Here is a 16,222-nt window from a genome sequence, read left to right as displayed (position 1 = left end):
ATTGCAGACACCTGTGCTAATTAGTTTGGCAGGTGTGTCCAATGAAAGGCAAGACTACTTAAGAAGGCTGTCCCACATTATTAAGCAGCCTACATTTTCTGCCAAAATGGGAAAGAAAAAGGATGTGTCGGCTGCTGAGAAGCAACAAATTGTGGAGTGTTTAGGTCAAGGCATGACTACAATCAACATTGTGCGATGATCAGGATGAAGTGTCTTGGCAATCAAGAAGTATGTAGCTGATTCACAGTACACATGTGTGCGTGCTGATAAGGGCAAATTGAGGACTCTTTCCTACAGGCAATTACGTCAGGTTAAAAGAGCAGCCGCAAAAAAGCCTTGTCATAGCAGCAGACAAGTTTTTGAAGCTGCTGGTGCCTCCAACGTCCCCCGAACAACAAGATGCAGGGTCCTTCGGAGGTTTGCAGCTGTGCATACGCCATCCTGTCGACCTCCTCTATCCACTTCACACAAGCAGAAACGGCTCCAGTGGGCCAAACATTACATGAAGACTGATTTCAAAACTGTTTTATTCACGGATGAGTGCCGTGCAATGCTCGATGGTCCAGATGGATGGAGTGGAGGATGGCTGGTTGATGGACACCCCACGCAAACACGGCTACAGCGCCAACAAGGAGGAGGTGGAGTAATGTTTTGGGCTGGAATCATGGGGAGAGAGATTGTCGGCCCCTTTAAGATCCCTGAATGGGTAAAGATGAACTCCATAATGTATGTGGAGTTTCTCAAACAGCTCTTCCTGCCATGGTTCAAGAAGAAGAACCGTGTATTCCACAGCAAGATCATTTTTCTGCATGATAATGCACCATCTCATGCTACACATAAAACATCTGTATCTCTGGCTGATATGGGCATAAAAGGGGACAAACTTATGGTGTGACCCCCATGCTCCCCTGACCTCTACCCCATTCAGAACCTCTGGAGCATCATTAAAAGGAGTGTCTATGATGGCGGGAGGCAGTTCACATCTAAGCAACAGCTCTGGGAGGGTATTCTGTCCTCATGCAAAACAATTGAAGCAGAAACCATCCAAAACCTGACAAATTCAATGGACGAGAGAGTTCAGAAGCTCCTTTCGAACAAGGGATCCTATGTGAAAATGTAACATCACCTAGAATAAAGTTTTGAGTTGAAAACTGTTTGATTTCAGTTTCTAATAACCTGCTAATGCTTATAATTTCAAAAATGATCATTTTTTTGGTCTTTATTAAAATGAAAAGGTTGATCCAAAAGTTTGGGGGATCTAAGAGTGTGGCAACCCAGTAGTCAGGATTACTTCAAATTCTGACAATATGAGGGTCATGTTGCAGGTAGTGCAGCAAATAGGCACTAATGTGTCTTGTGCATCTCGGAGCCCCAAAATTATTTTCCGGGCTAGATGCAGCTAAAAATTATTATTAATTTTAAATCTGGTGGAGCTTAGTATAGATGGCCTAATAGAATCAGTGCTGCACACTGCTACAAAGCCCAAATTATTTTCCAGCCAAGGTACAGATAAACATGATTAGTAATTTTAAACCTGGTGGAGCTTAGTATAGATGGCCTAATAGAGTCAGTACTGCACACTACTACAAAGCCCAAATTATTTTCCAGCCAAGATACAGATAAACATGATTAGTAATTTGAAAGCTTAAAACGGTTGGTGAGGTGATTTTAACCAATCATCAAGCTTTTACTCTCCCCAGGATGACACAGGGGTAGAAAAGTCGTTTCGGATCCATGATTTGTTCATCTTTATGAACGTGAGTCTGTCTACATTATCAGTGGAGATCCGCGTGCGCTTATCTGTCAGCACACCACCAGCAGCGCTGAACACACGCTCAGACAGAACGCTGGCTGCGGGGCATGACAAGATCTCCAAGGCGTAAGTGGCTAGCTCCGGCCTTTTATCCAGATTGGAAGCCCAAAAAGAGCAAGGGTCCAGTGACACAGTCATGGCTTCAATGTTTACTTGGAGATACTCTTGTACCATCGTCTCTAGGCGTTGACTATGTGTCAGACTTCTTGTCTCCTGTGGCCTTGCAAAGGATGGGCTAAAAAAGTGGTGAAATGATTCCGCAAAATTGATGTTACCAGCAGATACTGTGGTTCTGTTACGGTTTGAGTGCTGAACACTCGACGGTCCCACGGTTGGCAAGTTGGAACTGTGAGATTCACTACGTGCACCACTGGTGTTTTGTGGAAAAGCACATGTAAGATTCTGCAACAGTCTCTGCTGATACTCCTGCATGCGTGCATCCCTTTCTATGGCAGGAATAATTTCTGCAAATGTACTTTTGTACCGGGGATCTAACAGTGTGGCAACCCAGTTGTCAGGATTATTTCTAATTCTCACAATTCGAGGGTCATGTTGCAGGTAGTGCAGCAAGAAGGCACTCATGTGTGTTGCGCATCCAGGAGCACCAAGTCCCTGTTGTGTTGGTGGCGAGGTAACAATCATGCTTCCTTCCTCTGTCCTCTCCCCCCAACCTCGCACAACAGAAATGTGATCAAGGTCTCCCTCATCTGATGAGTCTTCCATCAGTTCGTCCTCCACTTCTTCCTGGGCTCCTGCACCTTCCTCACTAGTTTGGCTGCTACCATGCGCCCTGGTAAAACCATCTCCCCCACCCTCGCATGCCTGCCGCCTTGGTGCTGCCGACCGTCTGGACCTTGCAAATGTTAGCCCTTCCGCATACAACTCCTCCACCTCCTCTTGTGCCACCACCTGACTCCGAATTCTGTTTAACATGTGCTCCAGCATGTAAATCACCGGAATAGTCATGCTGATAATGGCATCGTCAGCACTAAACATCTTCGTCGCCATTTCAAAACTGTGCAGAAGGGTGCATAGGTCCCTGATCTGAGACCACTCCTCCAGCGTGATTTGCCCCACCTCTGGATCTCGTTGGCCCAGGCTATACGTCAGAACGTATTGCACCAGGGCTTGTCGGTGCTGCCACAGTCGCTGCAACATGTGCAGAGTTGAATTCCAACGGGTAGGCACATTGCATTTTTGCCGGTGAAGTGGCAGGCCCAACGACTTCTGTAGAGATGTAAGTCGCTGAGCTGCGGGATGCGAACGGCGGAAGTGAGCACACAGCGACCGTGCCCTCTGCAGAAGGCCATCTAGTCCGGGATAGTGGGCTAAAAATTGCTGGACAACCAGGTTTAACACGTGAGCCATACAAGGCACGTGTGTGACATTGCCCCGGCGAAGGGCCGCACCCAGGTTTGCAGCATTGTCACACACGGCCTTCCCTGGTTTCAGGTCCAGTGGAGACAACCATTCATGAAATTGGTTCTCCAGAGCTGACCACAACTCCTCAGCTGTGTGACTCACATTTCCCAGACATTTCAAAGTAAAAACCGCCTGATGACGTTGAGCCCTACTGCCAGCATAGTAAGGAGGTGTGCAGGATCCCTTCTGCGCAGTTAGAAAGCTTGTGGCATGACGAGACAGGCTTTGGGTGTAGGTGGAGGACCGAGAGGAGGTTGAGGAGGCAGAAGCAGTGGAGGAACTTTGAGATAAAGAGGATTGACGCACAACTCGTGGGGACGGCAAGACTTGGACAGCAGCCTCTTGTCCTGCTGTCACCATAGTTACCCAGTGCCCAGTCAGCGACATGTAACGCCCCTGTCCATGCCTACTCGTCCAAGTGTCTGTGGTGAAATGCACCCTGTCACACACAGAGTTTCTCAAAGAAGCGGTGATGTTGTGTGCGACATGCTGGTGGAGCGCAGGCACACCTTTCTTTGAGAAGTAGTGCCGACTGGGCATCTGGTACTGGGGCACTGCGACGGACATAAGGTCTCGAAAATCCTCTGTGTCCACCAGGCGGAAAGGCAGCATTTCTGTAGCCAAGAGCTTGCAGATGGTGAAATTCAACCTCTTAGCTTTCTCATGGCTAGGAGGAAATGGTCTTTTACTTGTCCACATCTGAGGGACCGAGGGCTGGCTATTGTGCTTAGACGGGGTTGATAAGGGTGTCCCCGGCAAACTGCCGGTCTGTGAGGAAGATGCAGGCGGACATGTTAGGTTGCCTTGATCCAAAGGTGGTGCTATCGATGTCGGACAGCGCTCAACACCAGCTGGTGTTACCACCTCCAAAGAAAATGATGACCTGCCAATCACGCTGGCTGTTGCGGGTAAAGAGGTGGCAGGTCTGCGCCCCAAAACAGGTGTGACTGCTGTCCCCCCAGTCACAGAGGATGAAGAGGCCGCGGATGCACAAGATATGGCAGACGGTGGTTGGCCCGGCCGGCTAGGCCGCATTGTAGCACAGTGAGCTTCCCACTGCAACTTATGCTTCATGTCCATATGCCGGTTCATGCATGAAGTACTCAAACTATGTATTTTTTGGCCTCTACTTAGCGTTTGCTGACAAATGTTACAGATAACACGAGTTGGGTCATCTTTATCGATCTGAAAAAATGCCCAGGCTATGCAAGGCTTAGCACCCATGCGACCTGAAGAGCCACCACGACTTGTGGTGAGAGGCAGAGTTGTGTTTGAGGATGCAGTTTTTGACATGCTTCCAGTACTACGTCTCTGTCCAGGAAGGCGCAACCTGACCTCGTCGTCACTAGCATCCTCCTCCACCTCCTCTGCTGACCTCATCTCTTGGCTGACTGTGGGTTGACAGTAAGTGGGATCTCCAACCTCATCATCATCACCCTGTGCGTTATCACACCCGTCGTCCTCAGAGCCAACCTGTTCCTGCCCTGACAAAAAACTAAAGTTGTCGCTCCAATCAGGTATTTGAGTCTCATCATCGTCTTCCTCATTGTCTCCACCAACAGGAGTTACAGTTTGGGAATGAGGGTCTACATTATGGTCAGGACCTTCTGCATCTGGTCCTGGATCCGACTCATAAAGATTCTGGGCATCAGTGCAGATCATTTCCTCATCTGGATTCACAGAAGCGCTGGAGTCGACCTCTGATTCCCAGGCTATAGTATGAGTAAACAGCTCTGCAGACTCAACCAAAGAAGTAGACATTTTAGTTTGGCTGGAAGATGGTCTTTCTTCTGCAGATGTTACTGTTGCTTTAACACCTACCCCACGGACACAACCTTTTTTCCCCTTCCCAACACGCCTATTCCCCTTTCCACCAGCAGCAGGCCTTTTTCCACTCATTTTGGTGGTTAACTAATTCACAACTCTGGAGTTGTTTGCACAAAAAAACAATGGATGGGAACGGAGCAGAGCTGAGTGGCCAAACTGTGGTATTAGGCCAAAACTATTGGCTGGGTTAGATGCAGAAAAAAATTATATTCAATTTGCAACCTGATGGAGGTCAGTATAGATGGACTAATAGAACAAGTCCCACACACAGCTAGAAGCCCAAATATTTTTTCAGAGGTAGATGCAGAAAAAAATTGTATTCAGTTTGCAACCTGATGGAGGTCAGTATAGATGGACTAATAGAACAAGTCCCACACACAGCTAGAAGCCCAAATATTTTTTCAAAGGTAGATGCAGAAAAAAATTATATTCAGTTTGCAACCTGATGGAGGTCAGTATAGATGGACTAATAGAACAAGTCCCACACACTGCTAGAAGGCCAAATATTTTTTCAGAGCTAGATGCAGAAAAAAATTATATTCAGTTTGCAACCTGATGGAGGTCAGTATAGATGGACTAATAGAACAAGTCCCACACACTGCTAGAAGGCCAAATATTTTTTCAGAGCTAGATGCAGAAAAAAATTATATTCAGTTTGCAACCTGATGGAGATCAGTATAGATGGACTAATAGAACAAGTCCCACACACAGCTAGAAGCCCAAATATTTTTTCAGAGGTAGATGCAGAAAAAAAATATATTCAGTTTGCAACCTGATGGAGGTCAGTATAGATGGACTAATAGAGAAAGTCCCACACACTGCTAGAAGGCCAAATATTTTTTCAGAGCTAGATGCAGACAAAAAATTATTTTTAATTTGCAACCTGATGGAGGTCAGTATAGATGGACTAATAGAGAAAGTCCCACACACTGCTAGAAGGCCAAATATTTTTTCAGAGCTAGATGCAGACAAAAAATTATTTTGAATTAGCAACGTGATGGAGGTCAGTATAGATGGACTAGTAGAGCAAGTCCCACACACTGCTAGAAGGCCAAATATTTTTTCAGAGCTAGATGCAGAAAAAAATTATATTCAGTTTGCAACCTGATGGAGGTCAGTATAGATGGACTAATAGAACAAGTCCCACACACTGCTAGAAGCCCCAATATTTTTTCAGAGCTAGATGCAGACAAAAAATTATTTTTAATTTGCAACCTGATGGAGGTCAGTATAGATGGACTAATAGAGAAAGTCCCACACACTGCTAGAAGGCCAAATATTTTTTCAGAGCTAGATGCAGATAAAAATTAATTTTAATTTGCAACCTGATGGAGGTCAGTATAGATGGACTAATAGAGAAAGTCCCACACACTGCTAGAAGGCCAAATATTTTTTCAGAGCTAGATGCAGATAAAAATTATTTTTAATTTGCAACCTGATGGAGGCAAGTATAGATGGACTAATAGAGAAAGTCCCACACACTGCTAAAAGGCCAAATATTTTTTCAGAGCTAGATGCAGAAAAATATTATATTCAGTTTGCAACCTGATGGAGGTCAGTATAGATGGACTAATAGAACAAGTCCCACACACTGCTAGAAGCCCAAATATTTTTTCAGAGCTAGATGCAGAAAAAAATTATATTCAATTTGCAACCTGATGGAGGTCAGTATAGATGGACTAATAGAATGATGCTATGCCCAAAAGATTTTACTTCACTAGGTGCAGTAAAAAAAATGGTATTCTATACACAGGTGGTGTAGCTTGCAACACAGATAGGCTACTCCACTGACTAACACACTCTGCAATAGGCCAAAAAGGATTTGCTTTGCTAGATTCAGCCAAATGCTGTGAAAAAAACTTGCACAGCACTGGCACAGACCTGCCTGGCAAAAACTGATAGGAACTGATGTAACCTAGTCCTGAAAAGGACTGCAATTACAATTAGTCTTTACTCCCACAACCTATCTATTTAAGAGCACAGACCTGCCTGATAAAAGTCGTAGGAAATGCTGTAACCTAGTCCTTAAAAGGACTGCAATCACAACTATTCCCTACTCCCAAGCTATCTGTAGATTTGTGCGAAAATTGGCTTGAAATTAACAAGGTATAGCGCACACAGCAACAGCGGTGCCGTCTAACACGCAGCTGCAGCAGTGAGAAAATGGTGGCGACGGGGAAAATGGCTTGGTCTCATAGGGCAAGGACATGTGACATACACTGCCAATGACACATGCCCTTGCTTGTGTGAAAAAAGCACTTCGCTCCGTGTGTGCGCTGCTGATAGGCTGACAGATTGCACCTCCCCACTGTAAATGTGGGAAAGAGAAAAAAAAATGGAGATCTTCATTATTCCTGCAGAGATCCATCCCCTGCCCCTCCCCCCGCCCCGCTGTACACTCAAACTGCGTATTAACATTAATTTTCATCATTACTGAGAAAAAATCCAGTTATGATTTTGGTGCACGAACAGTTATCGAACATAACCTCGAACAGCCGAATTTTTCTCAAATCGTTCGTGTTCGACGAACTTCTCGAACATCGCCCAAAACAGCTCGAATTTGAGATTGGCGAACAGTTCGAGTCGAACAACGCTCATCTCTACCCACGATGCGGTTTTTAATCGTTTCCGCAGTGGCAAAAACACTGCAGAAACTCTTAAAAAACGCATGGTAGAAGGCCTGCCATGTTCCCCAATGATAATCCGCATGTGCTGTGCACATGCTGTGGAAATTTCCGCTGCGGGTTATCATTGCGGAAAAAAACGCAGTACTACCAATTATTTTTCAGAAGCGCTGAGTTTTTGCCGCCATTGACTTGCATTGGAACGCTTGGATTCCGCATGACTGGATCTGTACATGCGCAATCCAAGCGTTTCAATGTGCGAATGATACTCGGGTCTGGAGAAGAGGAGACTCTCCTCTGGACCCGGGTACCATAGAACCTGTAAAAAAAAGAATAAAATAAAAAATAAATATTATATTTACCTTCTGATGGCCCCCGGTCTCCTTGTCTTCGCTTGCCGGCAGATCGCTGTGGACTGAAGGACCTGCGTTGACGTCATCTAGTCATGTGACGCGTCACGCGACGCTGACGTCGGCAGGTCCTTCAGTGTACCGCTAACTGCCGACAAGCGAGGACGGATCGAATCAAGACTGTGGGGGCCATCAGAAGGTAAGTATAGATTTATTTTTTTATTTTTTACCATTCTTTAAGGTCACACTATATAAATCCATGCCGGTTGCATGGATTTATATAGTGTGACCAAGTTGTCAAGCACTTCCCAAGTGATGCTAAAATCGCTTGGAAAGCACTTGTCAACCCGCATGTGGAAATGCAAGTGAAGAACGCTTCACATCCGCATGTCCCTGGCAGGAAAAACGCATGTACAATCCGCATGTACAATCCGCATGTACAATCCGCATGTACAATCTGCATGTACAATCCGCATGCGTTTTTTCTGCCAGGGAGATGCAGAAATGCTCAGGAAAAAATCCGGAGCATTTCTGTATCGTGAGCACATAGCCTAAGGGTTTGTGAGCCAGGGGGCCCTACCCCCACCTGACTTCTCAAGTTAAATAGTATATGCATCTTACAGATGCCAATAACTTGAATATAATGGTTAAATAGGGAGTGTGGGTCTTAGCGTAGCAGGAATGATGACAACACAAGATTGCACATTCTGTGCAGAGCCTCAGGTCACACACTGCAGTGCACAGATGGAAGCAATGCATTGGTGGAATGGGGCTAGGTGAGCATTTTTTATGTCAAGTACTAGTTGGGGGCTGAGACACCTCATAATGAGTGTGTAGATAGGGAGATGGGCTGTTGGACATCATAGTGCTTGGGGACGTTGCAGATGCATCATACTGTGGTAGGGGGCTGTGGGGCCCATCAACCTAATACTATGTGGGGGTACTACTGTGGGGGCATCATAATGTATGCGCGGTTGTAAGTGCAATCATACTCTGTGTGATAGGGACTGCAGAGCCATCATACTGTGTAGGTGTGCTGTGGGACAATCATACTGTGTTGTAGGGTTGTAGGAGAATTATACTGTGCTTGGGGAAATATGGAGCTATTGTAAGGAGATGAATAAATGAGAGATTTCCACAGTTTTATCCTAAATGGAGTGTCGGTAAGCAGGCACCACCATCAACTCGTCAAATGTTGTAGGACCAGAGAAAGTAGCAAGAACTGCATCAGCAGGAACTTTCGGATGAAGTACATGGTTCCTGAGGGAAAGAGATTGGAGGCGACAATGGGTGTGCAAAGTGACTGATGGATAAGGGACTGGTGGCCTAACAGCATAGCAGCGTAGACTCCCTTTAGGGCCTGTATGACAATTTGTATTGCCTAAGAGAGAGTGAGAGTGGTGACGATGATGGACCCAATAGCACTGTGACACACTTTGGTAGAGGTATTAGGTCCAAGGCACCCTTGACGAAAATAGTCATTCATTAGTAACAACAGAACAATAGTGCGCAAACACAATTGTATTAATAATCAGTATAGCCGAATTGTTGTATTCACATTGTATGATAATTTACTGTATTTCCATTGTTTGCTTTACCCTTTGATATTGTGCCGTAGACACCACATATATCCGTGCTAATCAAATAAATAATATCTGTTGGTTAAGTTACTACTGAGTCCTCATCCTCTGCACTGTTGCATCCACTCCTGTTTACAATATCATACTACTTTGGAGGCATTGTGGCTGCAGCATAATGTGTTGGGGTAACTATGGTGGCATCATACATTGCTGGCACCACTCTGGGGTCATTATCAGGGGCGGACATACTGCAGTTGCAGTCGGTTCAGCCACAGAGAGTCTTGTGGAAGGCGGGGACCTAGATGCATTGCAAGTTGCTCAGACGCTATTGTGATCGTTCTACTTGCTTACTGTGTAGATTCTCCTTCTACTATGTAAAACTATATGATTAACAATGCACATTATCCTATGATACCTAACTGTTGTATGATGCAGGAAACTGTTGCAATAACTTTTTTTAAATAGATAACAAAAACAGTAATGATGTTAATATAAAAAAGTAAAAAATATTGTACTATAGATTACTATATTATATTAATATTATGATACAATGACTCATGTTGAAAAGGAAAATTGTTGCCGCCCTTGTAGTGCATTATACAGTAGGTGAAATACTGATTTGCAAGCATTAAAGTAACATATTCAAGAGACATACAGATTAGTCACACAGCAGACCAGTGAGTGAGAAAATGTCATTTTAGCCAGACTTCTATGTAAACTTAAATTGCTTTTTGCCAATTCTGTGATATGAGGTGTCCCAGGAAACAAAGCAGCTTGAGGACCAGATTGGCTTCAATTAAAAGATAAGGACAGGGGCCAGCCTTCTTGTGATATACCGGACTATTCTGAAGCATCAGCTAATGTTAAATGAATGAATGAAAGAAAGGAAGAGGAGTTAATGATGTAATGTTTGTCTTCTGATAGACTCTCAATTTGAAACAAAAGGCAAAATCCTGATAATGGAAATAGAAAGGAAGACTGGAACACAAATACATGAGTGCTTAAAGAGAACCTGTCACTAAAAAGTCACAGTTTATGATGTAATGGTTAATTTGAAACAATGGGGCAGATTTACTATTTCTGTGCAATATGTTGACAGAGTAAAATTGGACTAGACAGCCTGAAAATGTGTCAAGTTGATAACAGTGGCACATGCAGGATGATAAGTTGGGGCATCTTTACACATATTTGACTAACTCAGTAAAACCATCATTTATCCTTGTTGAGTGAGCCATAAAAACTACCTAAAATACATAAAACATATGTAGTAACTCTTAACGGAAATTGTGTGGCACGTTACGTCCCTATTGTACCATGCCTAACTATACTATTTGTGGACTGCAGCCAATCAGTAATCATTCCTCATCTCTTGGGGAAAAATTATGTAAATAATATAAATATTTTAAAAATGTATTAACCCCTTCACAACTTTTAACCTACATGTATGTGTGGCACCCCAGGGGTCTGGTTTCCACAGTAATAGCAGTATTACGTCTGTGAGCAGGTGGGAGGTCTCCTGGGCAGGAATCCTAAGCATGCCACACCTCCTGCCCAGTCCTGGGAGGGGAAGAACTTCCCCTATATAAACTGGGGCTGAAGCAGGGTTGGAGAGAGGAGTTCCAGACAGAGACGGAGTCTGGTCTGGACACGCAGAAACAGGGACAGATAGACCTCAGGAGCTCTGTAGGAGCCAAGGAGAAGCGCCAGGGGCTGGAGCTGTGCAGAGCTCGCCCTGGGAGAAGGTACTAAAACCGGACACAGGAGTCCGAGGCTGTGGGGACTAAGATATACCCAGCAGCAGAATCCATCCGGCAGGGGATTCCAGGTCCTCTGGCCATAAAAGCCCGGAGGCTCAGTCACAACGAAGGGACCAGCACCGCCATCCCGGAGCGGAGGCTAACAGGAGGCCCCAGGTCACCAGCCATACGGGTGAGCACCACACGGTATACCCAGGGACGTGGGCTACTTGTAACCGCCGAAAGCAGGGTAGCCAGGAAGGGTACAGACTAACGGGAAGGCCTACAACTCCACCTGGCCAGGGGAACTCCGGCTTACTCGCAGACTAACCAGGCCCCAACTACTAGCCAGTACTCCCGGGGGAATTTGCCTTGTACCATCAGTAAAGGCCCTGAACTGTACCCTCGCGTTTCCGTGCTTCCTTGTCGCACCGTTAGTGCTGGGACATCCACACCATCACTCCCAACATCATCCACATCCGCTGCCCTGAGGCCATACCTCTCCCGTTGGGGGTTATATCAACATTGCTGCACACCTATACCACCGGCCTCAGCGGTCTGCCCTGCAGCGGCGGTTTCATAACCGCATTCAACGGGTGGCGTAGTCGGACACTAACACCATCATACCAATAACCGCCACTTAGTTTGACCACCCTGGGTGTGGACCGGGTCACCGCCACACGAAGACTACTACCCCCATCGGATCCGGCTCCGGGTATCCCCCACGCGCACGCGCGCCGTACTACAGCACTGGCCCAGGGGGTGAGTCAATTTTGGCGTAGTCGGCAGGATTACGTGCCCGCAACCACCGGGTACTGCGTGCCTGAAAAAAGAGACTTTTATACTTACCTGTGGTGAAGTTTCCCGCCGTCCGGAGTCGTTTCCCGCCATCTGGAGCCGATTCCCGCCATCCGACGCCATCTTCTGCCTTCTTCCCGCCATCCGTGGAGTTTTCCCGCCATTGGACGCCATCTTGAGGGCGCCGCGCGGGAAGAAGAGGGGCGTGGACTCCGAAAGCCCGCGAGAACTGAAGCCCCGCCTCACGTCCGGACGTTGCGTAAGGTCCTGGAAGGAGCCCAGCAGACGCCGACGTCACAGGAGCGCGACGGAAGGTCCTCAACCCTGATGATCCACTGCGGAGCCGCGGCCTACGGAAGAGGATCATCGCAAGGTAGGCCACGGTCCACTAGGGGGGAGGAGGATGTCGGATACGGAGGAGAGCTTCACCGCCACAGCCGCCGCCAGCGCCACCGCTGCTGCGGTCATGCCTTTCACCATGCCCTATATCCCGGGGGCAGCCTGGCTACCCCAGTACTCAGGGGAGTCACATACCCTAAATGACTTCAGAGAAAGGCTGGATAGCCTCTTCCAGGTGTATCCCCTCACGGAGGCGCAAAAAGTGAGCATCCTGGTGGCCCAATTAATCGGGGCAGCCCAAAGGGAGGTAAAGTCCTGGCCACCTGGGAGGAAGAGGACTGTCAGAGACATACTAACCCGGCTGAAAGACACATTTGACACCCGCACCTCAGCCGAAATAAAACTAAGATTTTATGGGTGCAAACAACGGGCACATGAGAGTATAAGAGACTATGCTCTAAACCTACAAGAGGCCCTGAGAGCCATTAAGCATGCAGACCCTGACAGCGTGGGAAATGAAGATAAGCTGTTGACTGAACAATTCATTGAGGGTCTACTGTGCAATGCCCACCGAACCCAGTTGCGGGCAATGGCCTTACAGGACCCTGACCTGGACTTTGCACAGTTCAAGGACAGAGCCATCCGGGTGCTCCGAGAACCGGCACCAGGTGGCGCTGTGACCCACAGGCGCCCTGCTATCACTTATCACCAGGAGACGGCGCCCTTGTCTGCAGGGCCTGTGGGAGCTGATGCGCAGGCTTTAAACAGTGACCCGGCTACAGACCTGCACCATCAGGTCCAAGAGCTAACTAAAAGCGTTGCCGCGCTAACCCGAACTGTGCAGTCTTTACAGGTTTCTACTGCAGGGAAGATCGAGCTGGCATCCGGACCGGAGGACATCCCGTGGCGCCGACCAAGGAGGACCCCACCGGCCAGAGGAAGACCCAGCGATCGATACAACGAGGACGGACGACCTATTTGCCGCCGCTGCAATCAACCCGGACATGTGGCAAGGTACTGTCATTTAAACGGGCACAACCTGGGGTAGAGGGCCAACCCCCAGGCATAAGACCATCAGGCCCATCAAACTGGCGTGATAAATACGTAGGGGGACGTCCAATCTTGCCTGTGGTACTGGATGGCATTCCTATGAGTGCCCTACTAGACACTGGGTCACAGGTCACCACCATCCCGTACGTGCTCTTCAAGCAGTACTGGAATGATTCGGACATAACCCGCTACCCAGACGACGACCTGAGTATCATCGCCAGCAATGGTCAGCCCGTGCCGCAGGTGGGATTCAAGGAGGTGACCATTAAAATCGGTAAAGTCGAACTGGCGGCACAAGGACTGATTATAGTGGACATAGACCGTCATGAGAGTCACCCTAGAATCACCCTGGGAACCAATGTAATTGAAAATTGTCTTGCAGAGGTGATTCTCCATATCACACACAAAGATGCGTACCCGTTACCAAGGATAGAAGAGTCCTTAGCTGCATTAAAATCTGCTAACTTCTTCTCTACTTTGGATCTCACTAGCGGGTACTGGCAGGTTCCTGTAGCAGAGGCAGACCGGGAGAAGACCGCATTCACCACCCCGATGGGTCTCAGCAAATTTAACTGTATGCCGTTCGGGCTCTGCAACGCACCAGGAACCTTCCAACGGTTGATGGAATGCTGTCTGGGACACCGGAACTTCGAGACGGTCCTGTTATACCTGGACGATGTCATCGTCTATTCCAAGACCTACGAGGATCACCTGAAACACCTGGCGGAAGTGTTTGAAGCTCTGGCAAACTACGGCCTAAAGGTGAAACCCTCCAAGTGTCATCTCCTGAAACCAAAGGTGCAATACCTGGGACACGTGGTGAGTGCTGACGGAGTGGCTCCTGACCCTGATAAGATCACCGTGATTAAGGACTGGCCAAGACCCTCCAGCATAAAGGAAGTGCGGCAGTTCCTCGGGTTGGTAGGCTACTACCGAAGATTCATTCCCGGTTTCACCAAAATGGCAGCCCCTATGCAGGACCTCCTGATAGGTCAATCTCGAAAAGCCAAAAACCAGAAGCCGCCCTTCAGGTGGGAAAAGCTGGAAGAGGAGTCCTTTTGTCAGCTGAAGATGGCCCTCCAGGGGGATGAAATCCTGGCATATCCAGACTACAGCCAGCCCTTTATCCTCCACACGGACGCAAGTAACATCGGGCTAGGAGCCGTGCTGTCCCAGATCCAGCAAGGAAAAGAACGGGTAATCGCTTACGCTAGCCGAAAGCTACGACCCACCGAGAGGAACCCTGAGAATTATAGCTCATTCAAGCTGGAGTTCCTGGCTGTAGTGTGGGCAGTGACCGAACGTTTCAAGCATTACCTTGCCTCCTCCAAATTCATCGTGTACACGGATAACAACCCGTTGACACACCTGGACACTGCAAGGCTCGGTGCTCTGGAACAGAGATGGATGGCTCGCCTGTCCAACTTTGAATTCACCATCAAATACCGGGCAGGACGCTCAAATGCCAACGCGGATGCCCTGTCTAGAATGCCGAACTTACCGGACGTAGGGGAAGATCCAGAAGATCTGGAAGAAGTTGAGCTCCCTGCGTTCCACCGTCATGGGATTACCCTGTATTCCAGCCGTGTGAAGGACAGGCGCTCCGCGACGTTCAATCCCTTGCCCCACTACAACTGGGCGGAGACGCAAGACAGTGATCCTGCAGTCCGCCTGGTGAAGGAAATGCTGACCCAAGCCGATGCCAGTCTGGACCCAGACGCCCCAGAGGAGACTAAGCAACTGTGGAAGGAGAAAAGTAGGCTGTTCCTCTACAGGGAGAAGTTGTGCCGGAGAATGGTTAACTCTCGAACGCATGAGTTGACCTGGCAGGTAGTGGTCCCCAGACGAGACGCGGCTATGATTCTGGAGGCGTACCACAACGGAGCAGGACATTTCGGGTGGAAGAAGCTGGAGTTCTTATTGCGTGAACGGTTCTACTGGGTAGGCATGAGAGGAGCCATCGAGAGGTGGTGCAGAGACTGTGGACCGTGCCACCTAAGAAGGAAGGACCGTGCCAGCCAGAAGACTCCCTTGCAGCCCATCATCACCCGACAGCCACTGGAACTGGTAGCCCTGGACCATGTGAAACTGGCTCCAAGCAGATCTGGGTATGTCTACGCCCTCACAATCGTAGATCATTACTCCCGGTTCCTGGTGGTGGTCCCGGTCAAGGACTTAACGGCTCAAACAGCAGCTAGGGCCTTCCAGCAGCACTTCTGCCGTCCACACGGGTACCCGGACCAAGTGCTGACAGACCAAGGGCCAGCCTTCGAAGCGGAAGTCTTCCAGGAGTTCTGCAACCTGTATGGCTGCACGAAGATAAGAACAACGCCCTATCACCCACAAACTAATGGACTCTGCGAGAAGATGAACCAGGTGGTGATAGACCTCCTGAAAACATTGCCCCTGGAAGAACGCAGTATGTGGCCTGAGAAGCTGCCTGATCTGGTGGACCTATACAACCACATCCCTGTAGGTTCTACCAACTGTACCCCGGCTTACCTAATGAGAGCGAGACCTGGTAAGCTGCCTATCGACCTGGATATGGGAGTCCTGACGCCCGAGGACACCTTGCCAGAGGCAGACTGGGATACAGGGCGGCGGCAGCAGTATCGGAAAGTGCAGGAGAGCGTGGAGCGAAGTCTGTCTCAAGCTAGAGAAAGGCAAGAGAGGGCTTATAATC

Source organism: Phyllobates terribilis, unplaced genomic scaffold (assembly GCF_046119375.1).
Source record: "Phyllobates terribilis strain yellow unplaced genomic scaffold, ASM4611937v1 Scaffold_2__4_contigs__length_985480577, whole genome shotgun sequence".
In the NCBI taxonomy this organism is placed as follows: Eukaryota; Metazoa; Chordata; class Amphibia; order Anura; family Dendrobatidae; genus Phyllobates; species Phyllobates terribilis.
Note: the sequence above shows the minus strand (reverse complement) of the source record.